The following is a 14,098-nucleotide window of genomic DNA, read 5'->3' as shown; positions in this document are numbered from 1 at the left end:
ACAGTAGAAAAAGTGGAAATAGTTTAGTTTTATTATTTGTCATCTAGTGTAGGGGTAGGAGAGGAGTGAGATGGGGAGGTGAAGCTAGACTGGTTTGGTTCAGTGCCAAATTCAGTTTGCATTACTTAAGTAAAGGCAGCAGCATACTAGGAATGAGTTACTAGGGCACCAGCCAGAGGTGCTCAGTAAAGAGGGGGTGGGCACAGGCTGGAGGCAGAGAAGTTTAAGGTTCCTGTGGAGTAGAATAAGGAAATGAGTTCCCTTAGCCTCACACTTCCCCTGCTGCTGTAAGGGGAGGTGTCACCACCAACAGCCAGGTTAATCCTTTCTTGGCTTTGCAGCTGTTGCTGAATGAAAGACTTTGCAGTCTTGCTCACTATATACAACTGCAGCGGTTCTGGGGCAGGGGAGGTGGCCATTGGCCATGACACCTCCCCTCACAGCACCATTCTGCTCTCACAGCACTGCAGGAGGCTGGAGCCATGAGGTCCTCCACTCCAGCACCCTATCCTACCTTGTACTGGTCTGCTGCCCAGTGCACAAGCTCTACCAGTTATGCCTCTGCAAACAGGACCGGGCCAGTTGTTGGTTTTGCCCTTGGGTGCTAGCAGAATGTTGCTCTCTTTGATTTCAAACAGGGAAAAGGGATGTTCATTTTCATTACCTTCTTCAATTTGCACTTCTCCCCCTCAAAAAATTCTGATTTTTGAGAGCGGGGGCGGAGATGTAGATTTTGTAAAACCTTTTCCAGGCTAAGGATGAGATTTTTGAAAGTGTCAATGAGTGCTTAAATTCTATGGGTTTTTTTTCTAAAGTGACACAGAGACTTTGAAGCCTTAATCCCACTGTGTTCCACTGTGATTTATGGCCCAGAACCTTAGGGGCCTTAGGTGGTGCTCTGCTTAGCATTACAGGGCACTTGTCCACATTACACCTCTCGTGTTACCATGTTACACTTTTCCTGTGTCCACATGACAAACATCGCCATTAAGCTAGCTAAATCATCTCTGTGTATCCATGTTATCAGCTGATTTTATCATTTTAGGTTTTTTTCTTTGTGGTAATTTAAAACACCTCTGATATGTTTTATTTTTAGCTCCTAAATTTCTTCCATGAGGGTTATTTTTATTGTTTTAAATTTGTAACGTGAATCTAACTTATGCCCCAAAATGTGATTTTCCCTGCTTTGCAACTATTGCACTACCAGGTGCCGCTTGGGTTCACTTGTAAGTCCACGGAAACCCATGGAAGTTCATCTAATTTCTCCTGCGCTGATTCAACTGGATGTCAGGTGCTAATCTTGCACATTTTTATTGATTATTTTATTGCTTATATTAGATTAATGAAAAATGAGATTTCCAAAAAAAATGTTCTGCCTTTTTGCACACACCTTGCTTCTGGCTGTCCTTATCAGCCTCAGCTGCATTCTACCTGGACCCCCAAACTTTTTTCCTCCTGCTTGCTCCTGCCCAGAGTTGGGGGCACCCCCGCCTCCATGTTCCCCCCAATAGTGCCGCTATCCCCCACCCACCCCTTCTGTGCTGCCTGCTGCTTATCAAAGCAAGCTGGCTGGCGAAGCCAGCCTCAGCCTCTTTCCATCTGGACTCCAAACTTCTTTCCCCCTGCTTGCTCCTGGCCAGAGTTGGGGGCGGGGGGGAGGCACCTCGAATTCTGAAGGTCTAAGGAGAAAGCAGAGGTTAATCTTGAAGGCTGTCGAACATTCACATCACAGATGTATGGTTCTACTGATGGGATTCAACAAATTGATGTACCTCTGGTCTGGTATTTTAAAACTCATGAAGAGCCAATTTAACAGGTTTGCCATGGGGAGGATGCTGTTGTTTGAAGTGGGGAAGCTGCTCTTGAATTGCAACAAACAGAAAGCATGGTTGCCAAAGACTGTAGCTGCTTCCTGGCCATACATTCAGGGCAAGCCTTGTGAGATATGGGCACATGAAAACAGTTTGGACTGGTGGGAAAGAATAGTCATGTCAACGTGGAATGATGACCAGTGGCTGGAAACATTCAGAATGAGCAAAGAGATGTTCTTCCACATCGTTAGCTTGCTGAACTCGCACATCCAGTGTCAGAGGACTGTCATGCAGAAGCCCATCATCCCAGACAAGCATGTTGCCATGGCCATCATGAAACTGGCCACTCCAATAAGCCTGTGCCATGTTGCGAATCAGGTTGGCATGGCTCCCTGCACTGCTGGGAGGGCCATCAGTGAGGTTTGCCAACTGCTACAGGACCTGGCAGCAAACAAATTCATATGCCTAAGTAACCCCCGCGAGGTGGTGGAAGGATATCACAAAATCGGCTTCCCTATCTGCATGGGAGCACTTGACAGCATGCATGTTCCCATCCTAAACTGGTCCCAGGACAACCATTCATTCATAAACAGAAAGTGGTTTCCTTCAGTGATTTTGCAAGCCGTTGTGGACCACAGAGGCATATTTACAAACATTTACACAGGATGGGCAGGAAGTGCACATGATGCTTTTGTGTTTTGAAACTTGCTGCTGCCTGAGATGATGGACAAGGGCCAATATGCCCCAGGACTGGAGGAGGTTGTCATCCAGTGCATTTCAGTGCCCCCCTGATACTAGCTGATGTGGCCTACCCGCTCCTGCCCTGGCTCATGAAGCTGTTTGCGGGGCAAGTGAGTGACCTACAGAAATTGCTGTTCAACAAGCAGCTAAGCAAGTCTCACATGAGCATAGAGTATTCATTTGAGTACTTGAAAGGCCATTGGAGATTACTCAACTACAGGCTAGAACCTGATGCTGATAACATTACCCCTTACGTAGTGGCAGCATGTGTCCTGTATATCTGTGACAGAAGGGGCGAGGTCTTCAGTGACGCTTGGAGAGATCAGTTAAGAAAATTGACACAAGCCGCAACCTTCACTAGCAGAAAAGCAGTTGAGCGTGTGGGGCTAGAGAAATAGGCAAATGGTGGCAGGGGTGCTGTGATCAAAAATTGTCTGGTGGCACACATAGATGCCGCTCTGCGGGGGGAATGTGCTCTGTAATTGTGTGAATTGATCCTTTTTATCATTAAAATTCAATTTCATATTAATTTCTCATTGAATAACGTCTGTCTTCTAAAAAGTTGTCTTGTATACTGGGTTCATAATGGGGTCTCAGGGAGGTCTCTGTGGGATGCAGGATGGAGGGGAGGGGGTGCGTTGGGTGGGTGGCAGGGGGGGTGGGTTTGTGGTGGCAGGCGATTTGAGAAGACAAGCTGGTTTCGGGACATGACTGCAAACTGTAATAGGATTCACAAGCAAATAGACTAATTAATTTGACAATAGCCTGATAACCACCACCCACTTCCCCTGCAGTGCAGCCTCTCGATTCTGGCCACTGTGTATGTCGTGATTGGTAGGGGAGGGAGGGAAATTCATTGCGCCTGGGCAGTTTTTTCTTTCTTCACCTCAGTGGGGGTGTTAGGTCATGCTGGCCATTTGTGTTGATCACAGCGGGGACGGGGAGTTGGAGTAGGCTGATTGTTGCACCCCAACACTGCTTTGGGGGCAGCAGTCCTGGGCAAGGGGATCCCTGGTAACCAAGGCATCTGGATGATCCTCGATAACAACCACTGCCCAACCACTGCAAAAATTCCTTACAGTTTGACACGATACAAATGAGAGGAGACACAGGATTCTTTCTGTTTTACATACACATTTATGTAGTACTGTTTCCATTGAGGCTTTAGATAAACCACGAGTTACATTTTTACATTTACATTTTTGCATTACATTTTTATAAGTCCAAGCATTGATAATTATGTTTGTTACATACATGGGGGAAGCAGCAGGGGGAAGAGGCTAGGAGGGCCTGTCCAGGGAGGGGAGAGCATGTAGGCCAGCACCAACCAGGGGTACTAAAAGCAGGGCCCCCAGCCATGGGGGAAGCTGCTGTTGGTATTCAAATGATGAAACTGGCTGAAAAACTTTTTTATTAGTGAAGAGAATAATATTATATTACAAAGCTGTTTTATATATATCTCACAAAGTTGTTATATTATATCACAAAAAAGCTCCAGAGGAGGTTTTTTTGCCCCAGACAGAGCCCCAGCCAGGAGGCAAGAGGCAGGGAGAGAGCTTGCAAACTGCCAACTGCTCCCAGGAATGTTAATTCATTATGATCTGGAGAAGTTGAGTCAGAACAAGATGCCCAGCTTGAACTCCTACATCAATGGGGCTGGCTGGTTTTATCAAGACTTTTGCACAAAACCGTGGGTTCTATCTAAAAAAACCACCATGCCACAGGAAAGACTCAGGGAGAGAGAGAGGGCAGGTGGGAGTGTATGTGGATGGAGAGTACACAAGTAAGATAAAAAATTGGGGCTACATGAACAAAGACAAACAAAGAAAAAGGGTGCTGTGTGCGTGTGTGCGAGTGTGTGCGCAAGCTGGGATGCCATTGGTCTTCAAGTGGTGAAGCATAGGCAAGAGGGAGGGAAGGAGGCTGTTAAGCATTAGGCATCTATTCTATTCCCACTCACCAAACTAGCAGGCAGCAGACACCTTTTCATCCTGGACATTGAAACTGACTCCAGGACTATATTTCAGTTCAGCACTATTGCTATTGTAAATAAAATGTGTGTGTGGGGGGGACCTTGGTAGTGAAAAGCTGGCTGGAAACTTTTTTTTGTGTGTGTGTGAAAAGAATAACATTATATCACAAAGTTTACTTTCAACCAACACTGTTCAAACATGCATGTAGTCTTGGTCTTGATTTTTAGGGAAAACCCTTTTTTAAATTTTACCCCCAAAAAACAAAAAGAAAGCTGCTCTCTGCAGTGAAAAACCTGAGCATTTTTAGCACCCTTTTTTTGCCAGTATGAAGCAGGGTGCTGTGTGTGTGTGTGTGTGTGTGTGTGTGTGTATGCGCGTGCAAGCTGGGATGCTGTTGGTTTAAATGGTAAAGCATAGGCAAGAGGGAGGGAGGCAGCACATGTAGCTCACAAGTTGACCTTCCTGGTGGAATAGAGACAAGTCAGGCATGGGCCTAGAGTGACAATCTGGGCAGGGGACCTTTTTAAAACAATGATAATAGCATGTATGTATGTATGTGTAAGTGTATGTGCTAGAATAAATAAATACCTGGTAGTCAAGTGGTTAGGAGGCTTGGAAGGACTGTGCAAGTTGTGTTCCAAGTTCTTGGAAAAACTGCACTGTAGCAGTAGTGAGAGGAGAGGGTACATCAGCCAGCACCAACCAGGAGTGTTGAGAGGGAGTCCCCACCCATGGAGAAAGCACTGGAGGGAACAGGCTAGAATGGGCATTCTTAAAGAAGCTGCACTATAGCAAGAGTGAGGGGAGGCATGCAGGTCAGCACCAGCCGGGGGTGCTGAGAGGGAGCCATCAACCATGGGGAAACATAATTACTTGGCATAATTACCTGGGCTACATGAAAAGACAAACAAAGAAAAAGGAATATTACATACATGATCCTTAAAATGAGCTAATGAAGCATATTTCAGTAAGTAGCTGCTTGGAATAGCTTCACCATTTGCAAGTTTTTAGCATTTTTAAATCTTGCACACTGCACTGCAGACTGGGGCATGTAGAATCAGCAGGAGGAGCAGGAGGAAGGAGGGAAGGCTGGAAACAGGGCAAATAAGGGACAAAAAAGATATTCATTGGTAAATACTGGCATATTCAAATATGAAACAGAAATATTAATTTTTAAATTATGGATTATTTAAAATGCAAGCTTAGTTGCTCATGTATTCACAGAATATGAGGACTTGTCTACAGTGAGGCAGAGAGAGGCTAATAGTGAATTCCCATAGGCTTTTTTTGAGCCTAAAAGGGTATTAAGAGTATTGAATAGGCACCTGGCAGTGACATTGCCATCATTTTTTCTGGAGACGGAAGTGGCGTCAGGTGACTTTCCCAGGCTTGTGTTCTTCTTTGTTGCCTGCTGTGCCTGACTGTGCCTGCTGTAGCATAATATAAAGCATAGCATTAGGGACCTAGAAACAGGAGGGAGGGAGAAGTTAAGAGTTAAGAGTATTAAGTTAAGAGTATTGTAAAACTACCATGCAGTCATTCCAGCCCTGAAATGGGGGTAGCCCTCCTGTACGTGAGTGGGCGGGGGCAGGGAAAGGTGGAGAAAGGCAGCTGAGGGGCAAGGAAAGGTAGCGAGGAGGTTCCCCCCCACCTCAATAATTGCCCTGCTACTATAGGATGCTGTTGGATACCTAGCAACTTCATTCACAGCAATTACATGAAAGATAAAGTAAACAGTGCAAGCCACCCTCCCTCAGGGCCCAGCCAAGTGTTTGTTCTCACTTACCTATATGTAAACGTCCTGTTTGATTGTGGAACCTGTCATGGGGTCCTCTTTCAAGTGTTGCAAAAAGCTGCCTCATCCCGCGCTGAAAGGCAATACCACACCCGACATGAGCAGCAAGCAGCAGGCTGCACTCTTATGGAAAAGGTACTGTGCTATCCAGGAGCAAGTGTCCCGCAGAGCTGAGTCCTTGTGCCTCTGGTGTGTTGCCATCTCTCATCCACCTCAAAAGTCTATAGAGTACACACCCCGGTCAGTCACTGCTCCACGAATTTATAGGCACTCAAGGGGCCAGATGCCCCCCCCACACACCTGCCTCATTCTGGTGTAAAAACCCCCCAAACAGTCTGGTGCTGGCCTGGTAAGCGCTCAAAAATTTCACGTCAAAACATGCGGGGCTTTGCATGGAAAGGTTTGGCACCAAAAAAAAGTGCCTCAGTGCCCCATGCAACTTGCATCCAGGGAAGGCGAGGGGCACCAGGCTAGGGCAGTGGGTGATGCCCTTTGAGACCCCAGAGCCAGGGGAGAGGCAATGTTTTGAGCACACTTGGGGGTAGCCTGAAGGGTACCCAGCACCCAGCACCTTATGGAAACAGCGTGTTGCCCAAAGGGTGCCCCCACCTTCACTCAGCCTTGGGAGATGTTTTTGTACACATGTGGAGCCCCACAGGGCTTTGCGCAGAAAGGGTTGGGGCCAAAAAAAAGCGTCCAAGTGCCCCATGCTTGTGTACACTTGGGGTTAGCTTTGCACGGAAAGATTTTGCACCTCAGCCCACCGAACCCCCAGTGCAACTTGCACCCAGGAAAAAAGAGTGGCAGAAGTACTGTGGCTGGGTGTTTCTTGTCCTAAAGTGCTACCTGGCAGTAAGGTAGGACTGAAAGGGCACGAGGGTAAAATTGTTCTGACATGCCCTCTAGTGCTTTTTACTAGTCATAGCATAATAAGCCCTTATGTGGTAAGTCACGTCCACGTTACTTATTTAGCCATCTTAAACTAAGAAAGAAAAATTAAACCAGGAACATTTTTAGCGACAAAATCCACACTTGGAGTGGCGTAACACAAAAGTGATGTAATTTAAAACATCTCTGAGTAGTGTTAGTTTAAGGTGCTAAATGGACTTCAAAGTGGCAGTGTAACAGGGGCGCCTCTTTGGGGTCCATCTACTGGTGGCCCCGCCCACCTGTTATGGACAAACCGCCTGCCTTCTTTCCTGCCATGCCTTGTTGTTAACTGATTAATGGATGTAATTAAGAGGGAGGCTGCCCATTTCCTGCCCTGATGCCAGGGGGCACTATCTGTGGCTCTGTTCCTCCCCTACACCGCAGCCCAAGCCTTGCAGATGGAACTGATGTTGTTCAGTTATTATAATTTGGCTCCCTGGTCCACCCTGGGCTCTCTGTTGCCCTGTCTCGCGCTGCGCCTTCCTTGGGCTCTCCACAGCCCTGTCTCGCTCTGTGCCTCACTGGTGCCTGGACTTTCCACAGCCCTGCAAAGTGCTGCGCCCTCTCTGGCACCGGGGTTGGTGCACCCCAAAAGCTGCACCCTCTCTGGTGCTGGGGTCCCCACACTGCCATGGGTCCCCATGAGGCCTCCTCCTTCCCTAATAGCCTCAACCAAGCCACTGGTGTTATACAATAATAAATCAAACACAAGCTCTGGGCTGTAACATAAACTCAAGCCACCCGGCTATAACATTATTCAAACCGTACCAGGGAATACTCCATCCCACAATAGTATCAGGAGCTGCTAGTGCAGTCAGGCCTCTCCCCGTTGTTTGCTCAGGCAGAGCTCTTTCCCCCTTGGCTGCCAGCAGGGAACTGCCATCCTGGCCTCAGTCCTGGGGTTTGTGTGTGAGCCAGGCCCTGCCCCTTCCGGTCAGCTGACCAGTGGCAGGTGTGGGCTGCTAGCTCACTCTGGTTGCCCTGGTAACCAGCAGCTGGGGCTTCCCACTCACTGCTAGGGCTCTTCCCCTAGCAGTTTCCACTCTTTATAGGAACCGGGCATCTAAGTGCTCTGTGACACACCTCCCCCCTTAACACCCTCACTCACCCAAGTGGGTCTTCACCTTTTCGGGCATCACATCCGTCCTGGGATTCTCTCGGCCTTTCTTTAGTCACCCGGCAGCTCAGGAACAGGAGGCAGAGGTTTTCAGGCCCCTCCTACTCACCTTTTCCCCAAGGGTGCACCATGTGGGATTTGCTGGGTGTTACCCCACCACATTAGCCAGCCTTGGTAGGGTGCAACTTAGGCCTGTCCTTTCTCCACTTCTACAGCCTTTAGATGATAGTGAGGATGGCTCCTGGCATGGTGTATTCTTCCGACTGAGACTGCAGGTGCAGCACCGTAGTCACTGGGAGTCCGCCTCTCTGCTGCCCCTCTGTCCTTCTCCACTTGCCATTTGTAAGGTCTTGGCCTTCCTCTTCCTGTCACCTGACTGGCTGGCAGGGCTTGAGCCTTAACCCAGTCTTGACCGGCTGGCCATGACTGGAAGGTTCTGGACTTAAAGGGGCCACCCTGACTCTTAGTAACAGGGTTAGGGTTCCCTGTTACAGGTGGGAAATCCCGGGTTGTGCAAACACAAATGCAGTTTAGTCAACATAATTGGGACATTTCCTTTGTCTGCACCCCCTAAATGCCAAGTACGTGTACAAGAGCCCACAGTGACTAGCCTCTAAGAACCCTGCACCCACTGGAACTTCTGTTGGTGAGATCCGTGTGCAGGCTCCCCAGCTGATGCCTGCAGAAAGTCAGGTGCCCAAGAACAGAATTGTCTAAAACCTAGCAGCTGTCAGCTGAGAGTGGGGCCAGTTAAGCTAGACAAGAATGAAATGCAAAGGAGAGGGAGAGAAGAAAAGGCCTTAGGCACCTAAGCAGGTGACTTGGTGCGCTTGGATCTGGGCCTCCCACTACACATAGTTGTCAGCCATGAGGCATCTTCTGGAGTTAAGCGTTAAACCATGTCAGACATTTTGGTAGCCCCACCTATGCCATCTTTTTTTCTGTCTCCAGCTCAAATACCTCTCCAGTGCTCACCCTGCATTTCCTTGAGCCTATGGCTGTCTTTTGTACAAGTGCTTTGCTGCCCTTTCAACCTATCGGTAACCTGCCTCTGAATTACCTAGAAGGAGCTGTCCAGTAATAGGCATTGATCATGTTCTGAGCAAGTTTATAGGATCACATTCTCTTGCCTTGTTTGAGAATCCCACTTTGGGGCCTTGGCAGCTTTTTATTTGGGCAAGGGTTTCAAGTAGCTTGTTAGCTGTGGGGCAGCTCCAGTGCTTAGACACCTTTTGCAAATGTAGCCCAGGTATACACGGGTTTGTACTTCCCTCTCCAATTGAGGGAATTATTGGCAGGCCAGTGTACACCCCCCCCCCAGTTATTATTTAAAATACAGATGAACAATAGAACAAACCAGACCAAAGGATATTGATTGGGCAACCTCATAACTCTATTCATATACAAACTAGTACTTCAAATTATTCACATAAACTATAAGGCACAGTCCACAAATATAATCAGCAGTCCTTAGACTACCTGGTTGCCCTCCAGGTCAGGTGCCCCAATCCCAAGGTACCACTACAGGAAAGGAGATGGGGGGGAAAGAAAAAGGAGAGAAAGACCCCAAAGACTCCTAAGCTCCCCCGCTATCATCCACATGCACCACTGTGTGTAGTGGGCGCTTTGCCTTGTGCTAGGGGTTGGAGGCCTGGACAGCCTTGTGCAGCACCGGGGCTCAGTCTGTTCCTGGACCCTCTGGGCAGCATTGTCTGCACTGAGCTGCTGCCCTATGTCAGCAGCTGTACACCCAAGCCATCTCAGACGGCTCCCAGGGTCTCTCACCCTCCATGCAGTGCCTCCTGCACTGAGCTCCCTACCTCGTTCCCGGGGTTGAGGACCTGAGCTGCCCCAGGGACTCCAAAGATCCTGCTCCACGCACCAGCCTGTGCACCGTGTCTCTGGCTGCATGCCAGAGGTTGCAGACCCAAGCCGCCTCATGCAGCTCCCAGGGTCTGGACGCTGTGCACCATACTGCGCTCCCAGAGCCTAACCACTGGAGCCGTCCCCCACTCCCCACTGATAGAAGTCTTCAGGTGCTCTTCCTGGGCTACTGCTTTGCCCTGCTGAGCATCTCTCCTCAGCTCTTCTAAGCCTTGCTCTTCTCTCTTCTCAGTCCCCAATGCATCTGCCCCTGGTGCTGGGCATGGAGCTCCTTTTATACACTCCAAGGCTCTGCCTCAGAAGTCTTCCAGACCTGACAGTTTGCAGTCTTCAATTAGGTCTGGGAGAGCTCTTCTCCCCCTCCCCTCGGGAAAGGGGTGTGATGTTATTTCTCTTGCTGCCTCCTGATTGGTGGATGGGCTTCACCAATCAAAACAGCAGGATCTCAAGCCTGGGACTCAACCCAAGCTCTGAAAGGTAAGCCTGCTACACAAATGTTGGCCAGTGGAAGCTCAGGCTCTCATGGGACCAGACAAAATCTGAGTCCTGGCTTTGAAAATGTCAGTGGTGCCTGTACATGCTAAAACAGAAGACAGAGAGAAATCCTGAGATCCTTATGAGAAGGTACAAAAGAAGTTTAGCTTGTTTAAGTTTAAAGGCTTGCTTAAGATTAAAGCAAAGGTTCAGAGGGTATACATGAAGATTATCTATCAATACAGTTGGGGGGGGTAAAGGGGACTATTTGAAGGAGCTGTTTGAACTAAATGGCAATGTTGGCACAAGAGCAAATGGATATGAAGCCATGAGTAAATTTATGGTAGAAATTGAGGTTTCTCAGCTGCAGGGGAGTGAGGTTCTGGAACAGTCTTCCAATGAGTGTCAGGGGAGCAAACAATCTAACTAGGTTTAATATGAAGATTGATAAATTCATACAGAGTTATCTGATGTTGCCTGTAACAGCAGGATTCAGTGACCCAGGAGGTACTTTCTAATCTGATGTTCTATGATCCTAAAAAGTGAATTAAGGCACTTACAGAGGCAGTTAGAACTTTTAAGGATCTGGCCCTATGTTCCTAAGTCATCTTTGGAAACAGGACTTTGGATCTTCAGTGACTTAGGCACTGTGTTACTTTAAGGGCTAAATTCTGTTCAGAATTATGCTAGTTTTATACCAGTGTAACTCTTGAGTTTAGCTGGATTTGAACCAAAATAAGTAAGATCAGCACTAGTCCTTAAGTCTTCCATGCTCTACCAGCTAAGGTATGTTTCAGCACACCCAGCTACTTTTCCACATTGCCCTGTGAAAGGAGAGGAATGACATGCACTTTAATATCTGCAAAGGCACGTGTGTGAATTCCATGCAGGATGGAACTAAGACTGCTGCTCACAGGCTTTCTCATGCAGATTTGCACAGGAGTCTAATATCACCCTGAATTCTACCTTCCCAGGGATATCTATATGTTTTGTTTCTTTTTTTTAATGGAATGGATTTTTTTAATGATAAAAAGGTTTAATTGACAGACTAAAGCAAAGGAAGAGGAAAGGAAAGATTGATGGAGCCAGATGGAAATCTTCTTTATCTTACCCTGCACGTAGTAGGCACAACAGCTACAGCCTTTCTATGTTGCTCTACAGGAATCAGGCTCTCTGTAGCTTGATTAGAATGATGTCATATGAGAAATAAATAACAGATTGAGATAGCGATAAGAAATCATGTAGGACACTAGCATACAATATCTCTTGAGGGAGAAAAATAGTTTTAGAAGTTGTGGAATATAATAAAGCCAATGATTCAGAGATATTACCTTAAACTCAGGAACTATTTTGATTTCTATTTCCTTTACAGTCAACCAATACAACTTTTTCTTCCCCTTCCTCAGCTGGGGCAAAGCCACTCACTGGAGTGATCTTCAAAAGTCAGAGAGGAGGGCAGTTTTGGAGCCTTCCGTCCATTATGAAAGCAGCCTGAGGCATTTTCCGTAAAAAGGGGCAGGTGATGAGATTCTTGGTCTACCCTCAAAAACAGATGTCAGGAGAGAGCAGACTTTGGGGGCTGGGCTTTGTGGGAAAAGTGGTGGGACCTTTTCTCTTGAGCAAATTGAGACTTCAGGGGAGGGGGAGAGGGAAGAATGTGCAGGACACATTAGAGCAGCCTGTTTCTCTCTGTGGCTGAAGATGTGTGTACTGTCTCTGTTCCTCTCCTTCATGCCAGCTGGCTCCTCTTCCTGGCTGCAGATGGGACCAGCTCAGGCCACAGTGATGTCTGGTAGACGGAGATGCAAATCTTAAAATAGCAAACAAAAAAATTTTCTTGGCAAGCTCCATTTTTATGCTGTGGCTGCAATTACCCGGCTCTTCCAGGTACATGTTAAATATAATTTATGAAATTCACCAAATATGATTGCCCTTGTCTGTAGTGCAGCTGACATCTCGGGAGGACAATAGCTAACGTGTGAGCCTGATCCAAAGCCCGAAGTCAATGGGAGACTTTCCACTAGATTTAACAGGCTTTAAATCAGCCCTATTTTTGATCATGTGAACCATTTCTTTACTAGTGGGATTTGGAAAAATAAATCCCACCTCTTGATAACTCTCCGCCTTTACAGGAGCCCCAGGTGCTTTTGTCACGAACAAACTGTAGTTGTTAGTGCTTTCCAAGAAACCCAGCAGTGTTTAGCTTAAAGTGTCTGCTGGCAGCAGGTTGGCATTGGGTTTCTTTGTCAAGAGATGACAGATCTTAAGTTTTTCAGGAGGAAAAAAAATTCCTATTGATATAATATCATGCCAAGCAGACAGCCCTGCCTGTGTAATCCACTTTGAACACAATAATATGTTGTTGTTTTAGTATTGTTTCCACTTGAAAAGTGGCTACATTTTTCCTGGTCAAAGAAGTTACTCTGATTGACGCATTTATAAAGGGGGTACTATGTGCTGTCAATTCCAAGGCCAGTGGAATCCACCTGGAGTTTCAAAATGGAGGATCTGCCGATCTGAATGCAAGGTTTCCTTCCCAGGCTGTCTCTCCTTCACTTGTACAGTAAGGGTGCCAGATTCTTCCTATGGTACCATCCTGATATGCTCACTCCATGAGATTGGGGACCACAAGACTTCAGTGTCAGCAAGGGTTTTGGAAGGCCACACATCATTGCTAGGTCTTAAATACTGATTGAAGCAGGTACAGGAATCTGAGTTTCTTGGAGACAGGGAGATGCAGTAACACAACCAGCCTCAGGCACTAACTTAGAGGAGGTGCCAAAATGGTGGTCCTCCCCAGGGAGTCTGCACTGTGGTGGTAGTATGAGGATAGGTACAGAGACACTGGTCCTTTTTAGCAGCTGCTGTAACCAGAGGCCAGCAGACAGGGTGTAGCAGTCAGGGTCCTTGAATCCCTGGACTGACCACCTTGTCCACCCTTCTATCCCTCTATGCTGGTGCTTAGCACTGTCCCTGTCCCCTCTCTACTCTCTGGCATGGTTTTTCCCAGAACGTAAAACTTGTTAGTTTTGCTTCTGGGGATGGCCTCTACCCACAATGAGGAAGGTTCATTCTCACTTTCTGGCAAAATGAATACTTAAGTATTTTATACAACCTGGAGCTTGGGTAAAGGGGTTGCTCAGTGCAGCAAACAATAACCATTTATGCACAGACCTGCAAGCTTGAACTTTGTGCAGCTGTCTCAGGGTTTGGGTGAAACCTTCCATTAAAGAAACAGGAAATAAGTAAGGTAGGCTAGATCCTGGCTCCATCCTGAAATATTCTGGGCAGCCCTGCTAACTGCTTTAGTACAGGCATGGCATCATCAGGAGACTCACCACTGGCTACTACTCTCTCCTATTTCAAAGCTGCT

At 47.3% G+C, this 14,098-nt stretch overlaps 1 long non-coding RNA gene across 3 annotated transcripts; it reads right to left on the bottom strand.

Moving 5' to 3' along the window:
• Positions 1-3,666: 3,666 nt before the first annotated feature.
• On the bottom strand, positions 3,667-10,565 carry LOC109283594 (uncharacterized). 3 transcript variants are annotated; one of them, XR_009461686.1, is made up of 3 exons: positions 6,312-10,565; positions 5,851-5,955; positions 3,667-5,614 (listed from the first exon to the last, which is right to left on the bottom strand). It is a non-coding gene; the product is annotated as an uncharacterized LOC109283594 (long non-coding RNA). The 3 variants fall into 3 exon arrangements; XR_002090821.2 differs by having other exon boundaries at positions 3,667-5,955; positions 6,312-6,541; positions 8,359-10,565; XR_009461685.1 differs by having other exon boundaries at positions 3,667-5,955.
• Positions 10,566-14,098: the final 3,533 nt, after the last annotated feature.

Source organism: Alligator mississippiensis, chromosome 4 (assembly GCF_030867095.1).
Source record: "Alligator mississippiensis isolate rAllMis1 chromosome 4, rAllMis1, whole genome shotgun sequence".
NCBI classification, from domain to species: domain Eukaryota; kingdom Metazoa; phylum Chordata; order Crocodylia; family Alligatoridae; genus Alligator; species Alligator mississippiensis.
Note: the sequence above shows the minus strand (reverse complement) of the source record. Positions and strands in the feature narration are given on the sequence as shown.